The sequence below is a fragment of the Scyliorhinus torazame genome, chromosome 3 (assembly GCF_047496885.1).
Source record: "Scyliorhinus torazame isolate Kashiwa2021f chromosome 3, sScyTor2.1, whole genome shotgun sequence".
NCBI classification, from domain to species: Eukaryota; Metazoa; Chordata; class Chondrichthyes; order Carcharhiniformes; family Scyliorhinidae; genus Scyliorhinus; species Scyliorhinus torazame.
In genome coordinates, this window is record NC_092709.1 from 196,345,503 (window position 1) to 196,364,301 (window position 18,799).

Genomic DNA, 18,799 nt, shown 5'->3' on the forward strand with positions numbered 1-18,799 from the left:
ATTGTACACATTAAAACTTGTGATTTGACCAGTAGTCCCTGCAATCATATTACAGCAGTCAGGCATGAAAAAGTGTTACATTTTAACTAATAATATGCATGCAAAATGTTTTACCGATGTAACGTAAAGCTCTGTTACCACAAACTTAAGGGTCATGTGAAAAGAGTAATCTCTCCCTACTTGAATCAAATACATTACATAATAAAAATTTAAATAAGAGGAGAACATTTCTTCTGTTCACTGTTTGTCATGAAATCATAAACATGCACATTTGCAAAGGTGCATCTGAATTTTCTACAAATATTGCACAGATAAAATATTCCCACATGAATATTCCTCTTAGCCACATCACAACAAAATAAATCAATGAGATAAAGTTACAGTTTTAGTACATGGTATAAAGCAAATTTGTGCCAAGTATTTTAATGAACTTCCGAAACATTGGGCTGGAGTTTTATGTGCCAATGCCAGTGTGTATTTGGCTGGGGGGCTGTTGTGGTACATTAAATAGGTTGGATATCCAGTCCACCACCTTCCCACCCATACCCAAGCTCACCATCATAACACAGTAAGAGGGCGGACACCAAAATCAGCAACCCGTCCACCATATGCAAATAAATAATTGAGGGTCAACTGAGCTTGTTAACAAGCCAATTAGCCTCCAATAATATGATGCCCATGCCATAACATGATTGGAGTCAGCAAGCGAGCGAGAGTGCGCAGCCCGTTTATTAAAAAAGTTTTAAATGGGCAGGAAGGGGGGTATTATCTTTGGGGAGTGTCCTTTGCGCATCAGTGGCGGCTTCCAAGATAGTACCTCCCATTCCTTCCGACCTACCTACTTTCCAAAATCCACCCCTCTCACCCCCACTGCTTAAGCTGGCCAAATCCTCACCCAACCAAAAACCCTGATGTTACCTCACTCCAGGATACATTAGACTTTCTTCTTGGGACTGATTGCAGTCCCAGCAGCACCCACTACTCTTTCAAAATGAATTCATGGAATGTGGGGGTCGCTGGCTGGGCAACATTTGTTGCCCATCCCTAATTGCCCTTGAACTGAGGGCCTGCCTAGGGCATTTCAGAGTCAATCACATTGCTATGGATCTGGAGTCACATGTAGGCCTGACCGGTGTTATGACAATGGAGAAAAACCCTTATTATACAAGGAATATTGCACATTTAAAAAAAGACGTGGGGCGGGATTCTCCGACCCCCCGCCGGGTCGGAGAATCGCGGGGGCTGGTGTGAATCCCGCCCCCGCCGGCCGCCGAATTCTCTGGCACCGGATATTCGGTGGGGGCGGGAATCGCGCCGCGCCAGTCGGCGGGCCGCCCCCCCCAGCGATTCTCCAGCCCACGATGGGCCAAAGTCCCGCTGCTGTCATGCCTGTCCCGCCGGCGTGAATCAAAGCACCTACCTTCCTGGCGGGACTAGGCGGCGTGGGCAGGCTCCGGGGTCCTGGGGGGCGGGGGCCGCGGGGTGCTCTGGCCCCGGGGGGTGCCCCCATGGTGGCCTGGTCCGAGATCGGGGCCCACCGATCCGCGGGCGGGCCTGTGTCATGGGGACACTCTTTTCCCTCCGCCTCATTCACAGCCTCCGCGATGGCCGATGTGTAGGAGACACACACCCCTGCGCATGCGCGGGGATGACGTCAGCGGCTGCTGACCGTCCCGCGCACGCGCGGACTTCTGCCGCTGGCAAAGTCCTTTCTGCCCCGGCTGGCGTGGCGCCAAAGGCCTTCCTTCCACGTCAGCCGGTGGAGTGGAAACTACTCCGGCGCGGGCCTAGCCCCTCACAGTGAGTGCTTGGCCCCTAAAGGTGCGGAGAAATCTGCACCTTTGGGGCGGCCCAACGCCGGAGTGGTTCACGCCACTCCATCCCGCCGGGATCCCCCACCCCGCCGGGTAGGGGAAAATCCTGGCCCAGAGTTGGATATTTTTTAGAATGGATGCAAACACCAAAGGTGGTTGACCATATGCAACTAGACACCGACAAGAATAGCTGCAGGGTCTTTTTCCAAGGAACAATGGCCACCTCCCTGTACCTTCAGATAAGGTACTTGTAAAACCATCCAAAGACGGATTACCATCTCTGGGAAGGACAAAGGGACAAAATGACTCTGGGTATGAAGGCCTAGATGGGCTTGTCCATTCTGGTCCTCTTGGAATACACATCTGGGGGTAAGAAGCCTGCTTATTACCAGCCTGTGCTATCTGTCCATCTGTGTGTGTTCTGAGAAAAGCAGCTGAAAGCTTGCCATACGGAAAATTATTCAATAACCGAGGCAGGGCCCCTGCAAAGTAACCATCTTTTGCAGGAACATCTACTACTCACTCTGTGAAAGTCACGGCTGGAAAATAACTGAAATCTCTACCAAACTGTAAGACACCTGAACTGAAGAATCAACTGTTCACCAGCAGAAGCCCACTAGGAAAACAATTGCAATGGCCGCAATGAGTTATTGTCTACTCCTTACAATTCGAGGACTGTTCCACATAACTTTTTAAAATAAATTCAGAGAACCCAATTTTTTTTTTCCCAATTAAGGGGCAATTTAGCGTGGCCAATCCACCTAACCTGCACATCTTTGGTTTGTGGGGGTGAAACCCACACAGGCATGGGGAGAATGTGCAAACTCCACACGGACAGTGACCAGGGCCGGGATTCGAACCTGGGTCCTCAGCGCCGCAGTCCCAGTGCTAACCACTGCCCAGCTGCTGATCCGGCCATGGAATGGGCGCCGGGGGATGCGCGCATGCGTAGTGGGTCCGGCGTGAACCCACGCATGCGCAGTCCCACCGGCGCAATTTCCGCGCATGTGCGGTGTCTCCCTTGTCCGCGCCGGCCCCGACCCAACACGGAGCAGGAGTACAGGGACCGGCATGGAAGAAAGGAGACCGGGAGACCGAGGCCGGCACCGCCGATCGGTGAGTCCCAATCGCGGGCCAGGCCACATCGGAGGGCCCCGCCATGTTCAGACCCCCCCTCACCCCCCACAGGCCGCCACCCGACCCTTCAACGCTGAGATCCCTCTGGCTGAGAGCAGGTGTGGAAGGCGCCGGTGGGACTCGGCGTTTCCACGATGGCCGCCCGGCCCATCCCGGCCCGAGAATCGGCGGTCCGCGACCGGCGCCACGCCAACCTCGCCGGCGCCAGTGGAGAATCGCGTGCCAGCGTCAGGGTAGCGTTGTGTGATTCGGGGTGGCGTGGCGCGATTCGCGCGGGTCGCAGGGATTCTCCGGCCCGGCCCTAAGCTGAGAGAATCCCGCCCAGGGAGTCATCCATCCTCACCCAGGTTTGCAACCTTTTGGGAGCACGCCAGCAAGACGGTGACAAAACACTGGGCCTTGCGCTGATCGATAACCTTTTGGGGCCCCTCCTGGGGCTGGTGATAACACCAGGTAAGAATGGCAGATTTCCTTCCCTAAAAGACATTAGTGAACCTGATGGGTCTTTACAAATATCTGGGGCGGGATTCTCTCAGCCCGTGCCGGTTAAAAGAATCACCTCGCCGGGCGCAATTCGCGCCACGCCGCCCCGGCGCCGATCCGCCGATTCCCCTGTCACCGGAAAATCGGCGCCATTGGCGCCAGCGTGGCGCTGGTCAGGGGCCGCCTACGCGGCGCAACCGGCGATTCTCCACCCGGGATGGGCCGAGAGCCCAAAAAGCCAGAGTTCCGCCGGCGTCGTTCACACGTGGTCTTACCCGGCGGGACCTCGGCGTCCATCCTGTCGGGGGCGGCCTGTTTGGGGGGGGGGGGGGGGGAAAGAGGGGGCGACCCTGGGGGTTACTCCACCGTGGCCTGGCCCGCGATCGGGGCCTACCGAACGGCGGGCCGGCCTCTCCTGGTGGGGCCTCTTTTACTCCGTGCCGGCCCCTGTAGTCCTACGCCATGTTGTGTCGGGTCCGGCCCGGAGAAGAAAGCTACCGCGCATGCGCGAGGTCGCACCGGTCGCAGTGCGCATCCGCGCCGGTCACAGCAGGCGTGCACAGACCCACGGTGCACGTTTAACACCGGTATCAGTAGCTGGAGCAGCGCGAGTCACTCCAGTGCCGTGCCAGCCTCCTGTAGGGCAGAGGATCGCTACACTTAGCGGTCCGATGATGCCGTCATTAAACTCTCTGGTTTTTAAGACGGCATCAACACTCTGCCATCAGAAGGGAGAATCCCGCCCCCGATTTCACGATCATCATTAGACGTCTTAGTTCCAGATTTTTATTGAATTCCAATTTCATCATCTGCCAGTCTTAGGAGCATTTTGTGAGTCTCTGAACTACTAGTCCAGTGATAATACCACTAAACCACCACCTCCCCTCTTGGGGCTACATGGTGTTTCATTTTAAGGAAAGCAGAACTTCCGATGTCTTCTCAGTGAGAGGCCTTTATTGAATTGATCTCAAGATAGCAGCCTCTAGATACACTGCCACATGGTACAGTCACATGACTACGGCAAGCCAGGTATGACCACAGAATCTCCAACAGTGAAGGAAGCCATTTGGCCATCGAGTCTGCACCGACCCTCCAAAAGAGCATCCGACCAAGGCCCACTTCCCTGCTCTATCCCCGTAACTCAGTTAACTAGCACATCTGTGGACACTAAGGAGAAATTTAGCATGGCCAAACAACCTACCCTGCACATCTTTGGATTGTGGGAGGGAACCAGAGCACCCAGAGGAAATCCACGCAGATAGAGCGAGAATGTGCAAACTCCACACAGTTACCCAAGGTCCAAATCAAACCCAGGTCTCTGGCACTGTGAGACACTGCTAACCACTGTGTCGCTCCAAGAAATACAAACCCAAACATCCCCCTTTTGATACTGAACAGAGACAAATTTGAATGCACAATAAAGTGTAATTGTGAGTGACCCAAATTACCTACTAGACACCCACTAGTCAGTCTCTGTTGTGTGTAGCGCACAAAGACTCACGAGAGACGAATAGAGATGAAGTCGATGAGGCTTTATTAAGCGTGACTTGTTCCCCGCAGTTCAGTAACAGACTGGCCTGCGGGGGAGAACTCCTGGTTCTTATACTCCGCCTTCAGGGCGGAGCTAGAGGTCAACAGCCAACCAGGACCCGGGATCTGTCAGCCAATGGCATCACGGCTTCACAGTCCCACATGACCCCTAATGCATACTACCACATTCACCCCTTGTTAAAAATGAACCCGGCGGGGTGGTGCTTCGCATGGTGGTAGGGGTTTACAAGGCTGGTCCTGGGAGGAAAACTTTTGCATGTCATCACAGTATGTACAGGGTTTTTTTTGTTGTTTTGCACTATTTACAGTAGTCGTAAGGGGGAAAAAGAAAAAAAGTTCTCGTTAAAGTCCACAACATTGTAGTGTTACATCGACGCCACGAGTCGGTCGGGCGGTTTGGTCGTCCTTGTCGATCGCCTCGGCCCCGGTGGTGGTGCTTGTTCCAGTGTTGTCGTCTCCGGGAGCCTTACGGTTTCTGCTTCAGCTTCACTTCTGGTCGGACCTGGGAGGAGGACCGATCCTCCCGGGAAGGGGGCGGTCACGGGATGCGCCGGTGGCAGGGAGGGGGTGATTGGTGTCGGGGGGGTGTGCGTGTTGCCGGCGGGCGCCAGATCTCGCAGGGAGACCGTGTCCTGTCGGCCGTCGGGGTACTCCATGTAAGCGTACTGCGGGTTCGCGTGGAGGAGGTGAACCCTCTCGACCAACGGGTCCGACTTGTGCGCCTGCACATGTTTTCGGAGCAAGATGGGTCCTGGGACCGCCAGCCAGGTCGCCAGCGACTTTCCAGAGGAGGACTTCCTGGGGAAGACAAGGAGGCGCTCATGAGGCGTTTGGTTAGTGCTAGTACACAGTAGCGGCCGGATGGAGTGGAGAGCGTCCGGGAGGACCTCCTGCCACCGTGAAACTGGGAGGTCCCTGGACCGTAGGGCCAGTAGGACGGTCTTCCAGACCGTGCCGTTCTCCCTCTCTACTTGCCCGTTCCCCCGGGGGTTGTAGCTGGTCGTCCTGCTCGAGGCTATACCGTTGCTGAGCAGGAACTGGCGCAGCTCGTCACTCATGAAGGAGGACCCCCTGTCGCTGTGGACGTATGCGGGGCAACCGAACAGTGTGAATATGGTGTTAAGGGCTTTAATGACTGTGGCCGCTGTCATGTCAGGGCAGGGGATGGCGAAGGGGAAACAGGAGTACTCGTCCACCACATTCAGGAAGTATGTGTTGCGGTCGGTGGAGGGGAGGGGCCCTTTGAAATCCAGACAAAAGCGTTCAAAGGGACGGGAAGCCTTGATCAGGTGCGCACCATCCGGCCTGAAAAAGTGCGGTTTGCACTCTGCGCAGATGTGGCAGTTCCTTGTGACTGTACGGACCTCCTCCACAGAGTAGGGGAGGTTGCGGGACTTTATAAAGTGGTAGAACCGAGCGACCCCCGGGTGGCAGAGGTCCTCGTGGAGGGTTTGGAGACGGTTAATTTGTGCGTTGGCACATGTGCCGCGGGATAGGGCATCGGACAGCTCGTTCAGCTTTCCGGGACGGTACAGGATCTCATAGTTGAAGGTGGAGAGCTCGATCCTCCACCTTAAGATCTTGTCGTTTTTAATTTTGCCCCGCTGTGCATTATCGAACATGAAGGCTACCGACTGTTGGTCCGTGAGGAGAGTGAATCTCCTGCCGGCTAGGTAATGCCTCCAATGTCGCACAGCTTCCACTATGGCTTGGGCTTCCTTTTCCACTGAGGAGTGGCGGATTTCTGAAGCGTGTAGGGTTCGGGAGAAAAAGGCCACGGGTCTGCCCGCTTGGTTAAGGGTGGCCGCTAGAGCTACATCGGAGGCGTCGCTCTCGACCTGGAAGGGGAGGGACTCGTCGATGGCGCGCATCGTGGCCTTTGCGATATCCGCTTTGATGCGGCTGAAGGCCTGGCAAGCCTCTGTCGACAGAGGGAAGGTCGTGGTCTGTATTAGGGGGCGGGCCTTGTCTGCGAACTGGGGGACCCACTGGGCGTAATATGAAAAGAACCCCAGGCAGCGTTTTAGGGCTTTTGAGCAGTGAGGGAGGAGAAATTCCATGAGGGGGCGCATGCGTTCGGGGTCGGGGCCTATTATCCCATTGCGCACTACATATCCCAAGATGGCTAGCCGGTTTGTGCTAAAAACGCACTTGTCCTCGTTGTATGCGAGGTTCAAGGCTTTAGCGGTCTGGAGGAATTTTTGGAGGTTGGCGTCGTGGTCCTGCTGATCGTGGCCGCAGATGGTTACGTTGTCGAGATACGGGAACGTGGCCTGCAACCCGTGTTGATCAACCATTCGGTCCATCTCTCGTTGGAAGACCGAGACCCCGTTTGTGACGCCAAATGGAACGCTTAGGAAGTGGTATAATCGCCCGTCTGCCTCGAAGGCTGTGTACTTGCGGTCACTTGGGCGGATGGGGAGCTGATGGTAGGCGGACTTGAGGTCCACGGTGGAGAAGACCTTATATTGGGCAATCCGATTGACCATGTCGGATATGCGGGGGAGAGGGTACGCATCTAGTTGTGTGTACCTGTTGATGGTCTGGCTATAGTCTATGACCATCCTTTGCTTCTCCCCTGTCTTTACTACTACCACCTGTGCTCTCCAGGGACTATTGCTGGCCTGGATTATGCCTTCCTTCAGTAGCCGCTGGACTTCGGACCGAATGAATGTCCGGTCCTGGGCGCTGTACCGTCTGCTCCTAGTGGCGACGGGTTTGCAATCCGGGGTGAGGTTTGCAAACAAGGATGGGGGCTCAACCTTGAGGGTTGCGAGGCCGCAGATAGTGAGTGGGGGTATTGGGCCGCCGAATTGGAAGGTTAGGCTCTGCAGATTGCACTGGAAGTCTAATCCCAGTAATGTGGGCGCGCAGAGTTGGGGAAGGACGTAGAGCCTGTAGTTTTTAAACTCCCTCCCTTGCACCGTTAGGGTCACTATGCAGAAGCCTTTAATCTGTACGGAGTGGGATCCTGCAGCTAGGGAAATCTTTTGCGCACTGGGACGGATGGTCAAAAAACAGCGTCTTACCGTGTCGGGGTGGATGAAGCTTTCTGTGCTCCCGGAGTCGACCAGGCATGGTGTCTCGTGCCCGTTTATCAGCACCGTTGTCGTCGTCGTCTGGAGCGTCCGGCGCCGTGCTTGGCCCAGCGTCATTGAGGCCAGACGTGATCGTAGTGCTTGAGCGTCTTCCTCGAACCCCGTGGAGCCGTCGACACTGGGGTCCGTTGTTGCCGTCCAAGGTGGCGGCGGGGGTGAACAAAATGGCCGCCCCCATGCATCGCATATGGCTGGGGGGGGTCACAAGATGGCGGCGCCCCTCCTCCCCTCGTGGTGGCCGGGACCCAAAATGGCGGCGCCTGCGGGTCGCACATGGAGCGCTGGGGGGGGTTGGGGAGCGTTAGAAACGCGCAGGACTCCTTGTTCTCCGTGGACAGCGGCGACCTCCCGGGACCGGCACACAGCCGCGAAATGGCCCTTTTTCCCGCAGCTCTTACAAATCGCTGCGCGGGCCGGGCAGCGCTGCCGGGGGTGTTTCGCCTGGCCGCAGAAATAGCAGCGGGCTCCCCCGGGACGACTTGGCGTCTGAACCGTGCAAGCCTGTGGGGTGGGGGGGGGGGGTTTGTCGCGACGGGGGTCCACGGAGCCCAAGGGGCTGCCGCGCGGTCGGGGCCGTAGGCGTGGGCGTTTCGCGCGGCCACATCCAGGGAGGCTGCAAGGGCCCGTGCCTCTGAGAGTCCTAGCGACTCTTTTTCTAAAAGTCTTTGGCGGATTTGGGAAGAGTTCATACCAGCCACAAAAGCATCGCGCATTAACATGTCCGTGTGTTCAATCGCGTTTACCGGCGGGCAGCTGCAGGCCCGTCCCAAAATTAGCAGCGCGGCGTAGAATTCATCTATCGATTCTCCGGGACTTTGCCATCTCGTTGCGAGTTGGTAGCGTGCGTAGATCTGGTTCACTGGGCGAACATAGATGCTCTTTAGTGCTGCGAACGCCGTCTGGAAATCCTCTGCGTCTTCGATGAGAGGGAAAATTTCCGGGCTTACCCTCGAGTGCAGTACCTGTAGTTTCTGGTCTTCTGTGACCCGGCCGGGGGCCGTTCTGAGGTAGGCCTCGAAACAAGTCTGCCAGTGTTTGAAAACTGCTGCTGAGTTCACTGCGTGGGGGCTGATCCTCAGGCATTCCGGGATGTTCCTGAGCTCCATGGTCCTTTAGTCACGCTTAATAAATTGTAGCGCACAAAGACTCACGAGAGACGAATAGAGATGAAGTCGATGAGGCTTTATTAAGCGTGACTTGTTCCCCGCAGTTCAGTAACAGACTCGCCCGCGGGGGAGAACTCCTGGTTCTTATACTCCGCCTTCAGGGCGGAGCTAGAGGTCAACAGCCAACCAGGACCCGGGATCTGTCAGCCAATGACATCACGGCTTCACAGTCCCACATGACCCCTAATGCATACTACCACATTGTGTTAATGATTTCCAGAACATGTGCGTAGCTATTCATGTCATATTTTTTTGTCGACATATTGGGTGCGATTCAGTGACTCTGTTGCGCAGGGCGCACATCCGCGTGCAATGGGTGAATTGCGCAAGAGCTCTAAATCGGAATCCACACTGGGCATATCGCGAGTCACCAGACTCTGGATATCTCAGACATCTGGATTCCGGCCTGGGAGTCAACGGCCGGGCCTGCAAAATCTCGCTATGGTGACGTTTGACACTGGTTCTCAAATGTGAACATTTGACGGCACCTCAGGGGGTCTGGCATGCCATGAGAGACCCTGGGTGGTCAGTGACAGGGCAGGGTAGTACTCTGGCTTTTCCCAGGCATCTTGGTCAATGGGACCAACAGAGTGAAACAACATCATTAAATGATCAAAGCACTGACATATATTCCACAGAGAAACTGTCTTTAAAATGGTTGGGATAGAATCAAACACATGGATAGCTGGCAAAATGAGCACCTTGGAACGTTACGAGCAAATGAATATATGGTGTTGTAGTCATGTTTTCGTTAAGGCTTATACGTTTCGCTGCTGGTGTGTGAATGATATTTGTGTGTCTGTGCAAGCGTTCATGATTTCTGTCGAAAACTGTGATCTTTGAGATCCTTGTTTAAGTGACTTCAGTCAAAACAGTTGACGAACCCTGGAATCATGTTTTTCTGGCCAGTGGCGTGATTCCAAGATATTTTTGATCAACATGTGGGAATTTTAATACAGATACAAATTCACACATGTAAGAGTGCGATAATTTTAATTTAACAGGATTAATTGGAGTTTCAAATATCTAAAATGATGATAGCCAATCCGGTGTTTGATTAATCTTGAGTTAAAACTTCTTGTCAGTTTCAAAAAATAATTATTCCCAACACAACTGATACAAGAAGAGAGATTCAAAAATTCTGAGATCGGAGTGTAAAGTAGCGATTGTTAAAGAAAAACAGGTCCAACAAAGAGGTGGTAACGTAATGACGTCCAGTTGAAAACTTTCACTCCGCCCCCCTTTTTTAAACAAGCAGAGAATTAACAGCTGAAGATGTATTTATATTTTTAAACAGGAAATTACAAATTTTAAGTCTGAATTGTGAGATCTGGACCAATTAATTAACCCATTTTGCCCCAAGCAGAATGGGTCTTTTGTGTTTTACTTTACAGGTAATTGCAAGTGGAACAAGATTTGCAGTTTAGCTGGTTTCCGTGGATATGTGAACAAAGCCTCTTTTGAAGAAGAGATGAATTGGACATTAATAAAAATTTGAAAGCCTACAACACTGTGGTTTGAATTGGGGCAATTCACGGATGTAGACAGACATTGTAATGTAGCAAGTCACGTTACAAAGGATGTAATTTAAGACAAAGAACAAACAATCACAATGTTACTGCCTGGAATCAAATGGAAATGTTTGATTTCTGTTTTAAACAGGAGGATACTTTATTGGACTGCAAGATTTCTCCAGGGTTGGAATAGGATTAAGTAATTGAGGGTAGACAATTGAGACAGGAAATCAAATCAAGAAATGGGAATTAGGATATTGGGTGTAATTCAATGGACTATTTCAACCTGGCACTAATATGAAGGGGACAGTGCAGAGGAGGCTAGTAAATTGATAAACTTTCTCTTGGTAATGCTGGTGTCCTTGTCTATGCTTTTATTTAAGAGAACAAAGTCTGATACTCCGGTCACCACCCAAGGCATCGAGACGATACGTGGAGAGATAAGCAACAATTTTGTGATCTTTTGATAAGATCACAAAAGGTTCAAAAATGTGTGGTATGACTTTGGGGGCACTGCGTACGTGTGCAGATGAATTACGTGTCAAGTGGCCAATAGGCAGGCCTGCCATTATGCATTGAAGAACAGGCCTCATGCATGCACACTACTTGACAAACAGCATGGCGAGAAATGGTCAATGGGGCCAATAGAGTCAAAAAGCATTATTAAGTGATCAAGGCACTGACACATATTCCATAGAGAAACCGACTTTAAAATGGTTGGGACAGAATCAACTACACTGGTACCTGTCAAATTGAGCACAATTGAGGTGACAGGGTAAACTATTTGGATAGGAACACGTTAAGGGCCTCAAGTAAACCTGGTGAGGAGTACCCACAAGATGGATACCGATGGTTGGAGAGCTGGAGAATATTTTAAGTCCATGCATGATGCTATTTTGAATGATATCGAGTGAGATGATCTGCAAGTGGTGAGTGTCAGAGAGAAAGGAGTATTTATTCAGAGATCACATTCAAATTACCATAGATTATGGAATAAACTGGAATCGAAAACAAAAACAAAGAAGAATATTTTCTCCCTGCGCAGATCACCCCACTCAAGGACTAGAGAATGAAAGTGACCAAGAATATTGTGTGTTACTCACAAGTTGAAATGACATTTATTTTAGTTCAGTTAAACACATAATCTCTTTGTACTTACTTTTGCTATATATATCTTGACATTCTTTTACAGATACATTTGGTTGTCAGAAATACAAGAGGCCCCGAAACAGCCACACCTTTACAGGATACGAGAGGCTCTAACTATTAACTCTTTACCACCAACTTTTACGAACTCTAAATGCTTCTAACCCTTTTTTGAGAAGCACCCATCCCTGTGTTGAAGATTGTTCTTAAACAAAGGGGCAACTGTGAATGCTCCCAAGTATCCTGGGGGTGGAATGTAAGGGATGTGTTAATTCTCTCCACTGTGAGGATACTTGGCAGCCTTCCAGGACCAGGATGTTGACAGAGACATAAAAGCGGCAGGTGTTCAAATTCAGGCGTACTCATTCCAAGCTGTGCTTGTTTAATACTATTTTATCCAATTATCTATAACATCTTGCTGACTTCCCCAGTCACTTATCTCTCCTAGACCTGTTTATTTCACTGTATAACTGAAAGACCCTTCTGCTTGTTCGCTGAACTTCACCTCGGACCGGAGTCACGACAGGTGCCAGGAGCCGAATCTCGAAGCTGCCGCCGCCACCGGTGATGCGACCATCAATTCACTGAGAGACACGTTGAGAAGTAAACCGTGGTTTTAATCAGCTTACAACTGAGCCTGCCTGTGACCGGTACAACAATGAATGCGGCCCTGCAGGTCAGCTGCCTTTATACGTCCTGTAAGGGGTGGAGCCATGGGTGAGCCTGTACATGCCCCGACATATCTCCCTGTGGGTGGAGCCGTACAATGGCCCACAGGTGGAGCCCACAGGGTTAAACACATAACGTAACACGATACAGCAGTAACATGATATCACAGTGCACCGGTGAATTAACAGTAGTTCCATTCACCACAACCGGGGTCCCCGACAAGCTGTTGGGCAAGAGATTCTAGTGTTGTATTCTTACATTATACCATTCTTATATCATATTATTCTTATCAATAAAGTAGAATAGACAAACTTCTGTCAGTGTCCTCTTAATTAAATTGTGTCCAAGTCATAAAGAAGCGTTGGAGTAATCCAAGACGGCTGCAGGAAAGGATGTTCTGAGATGTGGTACATCAGTGAGACCATGCAGACGCAACGCAATGAATAAACCGCGCTACAATCACTAGAAAGGAGTGTTCCCTTCCAGTCGGTGAACACTTCAGCAGTCAAGGATCTTCAGGTAAACATTGTCCAAGGCGGCTTTCAAGACACACAACAATGCAGAATCGTAGAGCAGAATGCTAGTCACGTTCCGCACACGTGAGCACCGCCTCAACCCGAATCGCTGGTTCATGTCACATTACATGTAACCCCACCATACTGCCCGGGTTTGCAGAATCCTACTAACTGTCCTGGCTTGAGACAATTGACACCTCGATTACCTGTGATTATCACTCACTCCACTCACATTATTTGTTCTGTAAAAACTTGCTTACTTGTAAAGACTCACATTCCAACCATTCTTCACATTCCAATCTGTAATTATCTTGCAATTATGTCTCTCCTATCTATATGCTTTGATTGTGAATCTCTGGGTGCTCCGGTTTCCTCCCACAAATCCCAAAAGACGTGCTTCTTAGGTGAATTGGACATTCTGAATTCTCCCTCCATCTACCCGAACAGGCACCCTGGTGTGGCAACTAGGGGATTTTCACAATAACTTCATTGCAGTGTTAATATAAGCCTATTTGTGACACTAATAAAGATTATCATCATCAAATATCCTTCCCCAGCTTAACTGGTTAGTGGTAGAACCCTTAATTGCCAAGGTTTAATGTATTGGGCATCGGACCCCGCAGCAGCAACCACCCGAGTGCGCTGGTGGATCCAGGAGCCTTCATGCATCACTTGGGTATCCATGTGCCTTAGCACATGAAGGACTCCACTGCTGTTGGTGTGAAGGGAGGGAACAATCGGACAGGAGGCCACTGGGGAATATGAGGGGGCATGGGCAATGCCTGTGGCCATTGAGGCAATGTGTGTTATGGCCAGCATCTACGTGACATGGTACATGCTGCTGGAGATGGTGAATGGTTGTTATCCACCAGAACCACAAGGACAAGGGGCGTTGGAAGGTTTTGAGAATCCTGAGATGGATAACTTGACTGTCTCTCTCTCTCTCCTTCTCCCATTCCTCCCAGAGATAAATGAATTTTGGGATAGAGCCAGCCGAGCTGGTAATTATCCTTGTAAATGCAGTGGAGATGGACAAATGTCGCCCCCCCGGCAATACCAATCCAGGCTGGAGCCTGCACCAGGGCAACAGGGCCCACTGGTCAGGCTCCGGTCGCACATCAGGCTGAGGAGAGGGCCCGAAGTCAACACTGAAGGAGACCGGGTGTACAGGACTCGCATGTCCTACAATGAGCTGTCAGACACCATTCACACTTACCAAGGAGACAGTATGGCACTCGCGGACCTGGCACCACGTGGAGGAGAACACTTGCTCACGATGGTTGTGAAGGTCACAGCAACCCTCAACCTTTCGCCGCAGGGTAATTCCAGGCCTCGAGCCGCAACTTGAGGTATTTCTCAATCATCAGTCCACAAGTGCATCTTCAGAGGTCACTGTGGCTCCGTATATCTGGGCATCCAATTACATCCACTTTGAGCTGGACCAGGCCCACCAAGATGCCTGGGTTGCAGGATTTATAAGACATAGGAGCAGAATTAGGCCACTTGGTACATCGAGTCTGCTCTGCCATTCAATCATGGCTGATATTTTCCCATCCCCATTCTCCTGCCTTCTCCCCATAACCCCTGATCCCCTTATTAATCAAGAACCTATCTATCTCTGTCTTAAAGACACTCAGTGAATTGGCCTCCACACCATCTGTGGCAAAGAGTTCCACAGATTCACCACCCTCTGGCTGAAAAAAATTCCTCCTCATCTCGGTTTTAAAGGATCGCCCCTTTAATCGGAGATGGTGTCCTTTGGTTCTAGTTTTTCCTAGCCAAGCTGTTCCGATAAAGCTACAACATTGGCATCCACCTCATGTGGAAAATTGCCCAGGCATCACCTGTCCACAAAATTTAGGTCAAATCCAATGTGACCATCAGTCTACTCTCAAACATCAGCAAATGATGGAAGGTTTTGCTGTCAGTTCTATCGAGGGGCACTTATGCACCAATAACCTGCTTACTGACGCTTTGTTTGCTTCTGCCAGGACGACGCAGTTCCAGACCTATTGCAGCTTTTACCAAACATGAAAAAAGGAGCTGAATTTCATAAGGTGCCAATGGCTGCCCATAACATCAAGATAACATTTGACCATGTAGAAGGGACTTTAGTTGGCGGATTAGTGGCCTGCGGCCCTTGTTGTTATATATGTGTATGCTTTAATGTATTTTTCGGAAGCCACGTCCGGGGCAATAAAGAAGGCGGACTCTGCAAAGGAGACAGATAAGGGAGTGAAAATGAGTAAGATAACGGAACAGCGGATAAAAACAATTGGAAGGCAACGGAGAAAGGTAGGAGATCCCCTCGTCCCACCGGGATCACCAGCTGACACTGTGATAAGAGAAACCAGAGAACTTCGATATGCGGTAACATTCAGGAGCGATTTGTATGGGTGGTCCCACGGGGCTGCCGCTCCTACAGGGGAGGTAGAACCAGCGGCCGCCGGACCGTCCTCTCGTAGGTGTATGACTTTGCCCGACAGTACAGTGCCCGACAGGCAGCTTCGGTCAGCAGGACCTGTTAGTCAGCACCCCAAGATAATGGTAGGAGCTGTACCTGTCCTAAAATCTTGGACCCCTGCTGAAGTAAGGGCTATGGTTCATGAGGCTCCGGACCCAATAAAGAAACCTCTCGCATTCCACAACTGGTTACAGCAAATGTGTGCTATTTATAGCCCCCTCCCAGGGGATGTTTTTGCTGCATTTAAAATACTCTTATGGTGCATCTTGGTCAACTTTAAAAGATAGCATCGCAGTCCCACCTGGTATAAATGGGAACTGGGCTCACAATGATGATCATTTAAATGAAGTGGAGATGCCGGCGTTGGACTGTGGTGAGCACAGTAAGAAGTTTTACAACACCAGGTTAAAGTCCAACAGGTTTGTTTCGATGTCACTAGCTTTCGGAGCGCAGCTCCTTCCTCAGGTGAATGAAGAGGTATGTTCCAGAAACATATATATATAGACAGATTCAAAGATGCCAGATAATGCTTGGAATGCGAGCATTAGCAGGTGATTAAATCTTTACAGATCCAGAGATGGGGTAACCCCAGGTTAAAGAGGTGTAAATTGTGTCAAGCCAGGACAGTTGGTAGGATTTTGCAGGCCAGATGGTGGGGGATGAATGTAATGCGACATGAATCCCAGGTCCCGGTTGAGGCCGCACTCATGTGTGCGAAACTTGGCTATAAGCTTCTGCTCGGCGATTCTGCGTTGTCGCACATCCTGAAGGCCGCCTTGGAGAACGCTTACCCGGAGATCAGAGTCTGAATGCCCTTGACTGCTGAAGTGTTCCCCGACTGGAAGGGAACATTCCTGCCTGGTGATTGTCGCACGATGTCCATTCATTCGTTGTCGCAGAGTCTGCATGGTCTCGCCAATGTACCACGCTTCGGGACATCCTTTCCTGCAGCGTAGGAGGTAGACAACGTTGGCCGAGTCGCACGAGTATGTACCGCGTACCTGGTGGGTGGTGGTCTCACGTGTAATGGTGGTATCCATGTTGATGATCTGGTACGTCTTGCAGAGATTGCCATGGCAGGGTTGTGTGGTGTCGTGGTCACTGTTCTGAAGACTGGGTAGTTTGCTGCAAACAATGGTGTGTTTGAGGTTGCGCGGTTGTTTGAAGGCAAGTAGTGGGGGTGTGGGGATGACCTTGGCAAGATGTTCATCTTCATCGATGACGTGTTGAAGGCTGTGAAGAAGATGTCGTAGTTTCTCCGCTCCGGGAAAGTACTGGACGACGAAGGGTATTCTGTCGGTTGTGTCCCATGTTTGTCTTCTGAGGAGGTCGGTGCGGTATTTTGCTGTGGCGCGTTGGAACTGTCGATCGATGAGTCGAGCGCCATATCCCGTTCGTACAAGGGCATCTTTCAACGTCTGTAGATGTCTGTTACGCTCCTCCTCGTCTGAGCAGATCCTGTGTATACGGAGGGCTTGTCCATAGGGGATGGCTTCTTTAATGTGTTTAGGGTGGAAGCTGGAGAAGTGGAGCATCGTGAGGTTATCCGTGGGTTTGCGGTAAAGCGAAGTGCTGAGGTGACCGTCCTTGATGGAGATGAGTGTGTCCAAGAATGCAACTGATTTTGGAGAGTAGTCCATGGTGAGTCTGATGGTTGGATGGAACTTATTGATGTCATCGTGTAGTCGTTTCAGTCATTCTTCGCCGTGGGTCCAAAGGAAAAAATGTCATCGATGTATCTGGTGTATAACGTCGGTTGACGGTCCTGTGCAGTGAGTAGGTCTTGTTCAAACTTGTGCATGAAGATGTTGGCGTATTGGGGTGCGAATTTGGTCCCCATGGCTGGTCCGTGTGTCTGGATGAAGATGAGGGACATTTAAATGAAGGAAATTAGTCCCTTGAACACTGGTTAGCAAATAGGGGGAAAGAGGCTATCATGTAAGGGGCCAAGAAGCATAGTGACAAAGGCGAGGTGACAGGGTGTTTGCAGAAGGGTGAGAGGCTGCCCGAATTAGTGGCCAGATTTAAGAACTGTTGGGAGGAACATGCCGGTGTTGCATTGGAAGACAATGGCCCTTTAGCGGTGCAGACATTATTGAATTACATGCTACCAGAGCATGCGCAAAGTTACAAATTGATTAATCTGATCTGGCAAACACAGCCATGGACGGCACTGGTTAACTCCTTGGTAAACATGGACCGAGAAGGACTGTTCATAGCCCCCCCCCCCCCAAGGATCAAAAGCCTAGAATCACAGGGGAATTCTACCAAGGAAAGAGAGGGCAGGGTCAGGGTCAGCAGGGCAACAGAGGGCAGAGAGGTAGGGGTACAGGATATTGGCAAGGGAGGGATAGATCCCAGGATCAATGTAGAAGATGCAGGGCAAAGGGACATTGGGCTCATGAATGTAACTTTAACCCCCAGGAAGGAGGTGCCCCACTTGGAGACATACCCCTTCCCCCACCTTCCTTTACGTACTCTGACCCGAACCCTAATCAAAACCAATAGGGGTGCCACGGAGAAAAGGTGGTACAAGCAGCCATGAACAGACTGTCCAACTCAGTAAGAGACAAACCTATGACAATGGTTAAAATAGGAGATCATTATGTGGACCTTCTGGTCAATACCGGCGCTACTATGTTGTCTGTGCCCCCCTCCGTGGAATTAACCCCCGGTGAGTCCTCTATTGTCACTGTGGGAGTAGTCGGCATTCCCATGACGGAGCCTGTATCACGCCCGACTAACCTGGAAATTGATTATGTCCCCCTGGTCGATACTATGATTATTTCAAAAACTATACCCCTCCCTCTGCGGCAGACAGACACTCTGCAAATGGGGGGCAATAATACATTGCACTAACAGTGGCATGTTCATGGAACTGCCTCAGATACGAGCTCATCAGTTGTTGAATTTAATAGCTTCTGACCATGAGCCAGATCGCTCTATGTCTGTGTTATATTGCTGGCAGCCTGGCATTAACCCTTACAGCACCATCGTTAAACAACTACAGGAAGCCTTACAAAAGATTACTGACCCTTGGGCGTAGCTATTAAAACACCTGTTAGAGACCAACCGAGAGAGCATAGTGACCCACTGCACGGCTTGGTATGCTCGTGAGGATGAGCCCGCATACAATTTACAAGCGCAATGTCACCTAGGGAAGCAGACAACATTGCAAGTCACCCCATTTTTATTCTTCGGTGTTGTGGGATTAGCAATGTTAATACAGTTGACCAATAGTC

General features: G+C 51.0%; 1 protein-coding gene across 11 annotated transcripts in view; it reads right to left on the reverse strand.

Moving 5' to 3' along the window:
- The window catches only part of gabra2a (gamma-aminobutyric acid type A receptor subunit alpha2a), a 499,051-nt gene that overhangs the window by 337,471 nt on the left and 142,781 nt on the right, over positions 1-18,799 (reverse strand). The gene's annotated exons all lie outside the window — the stretch shown is intronic.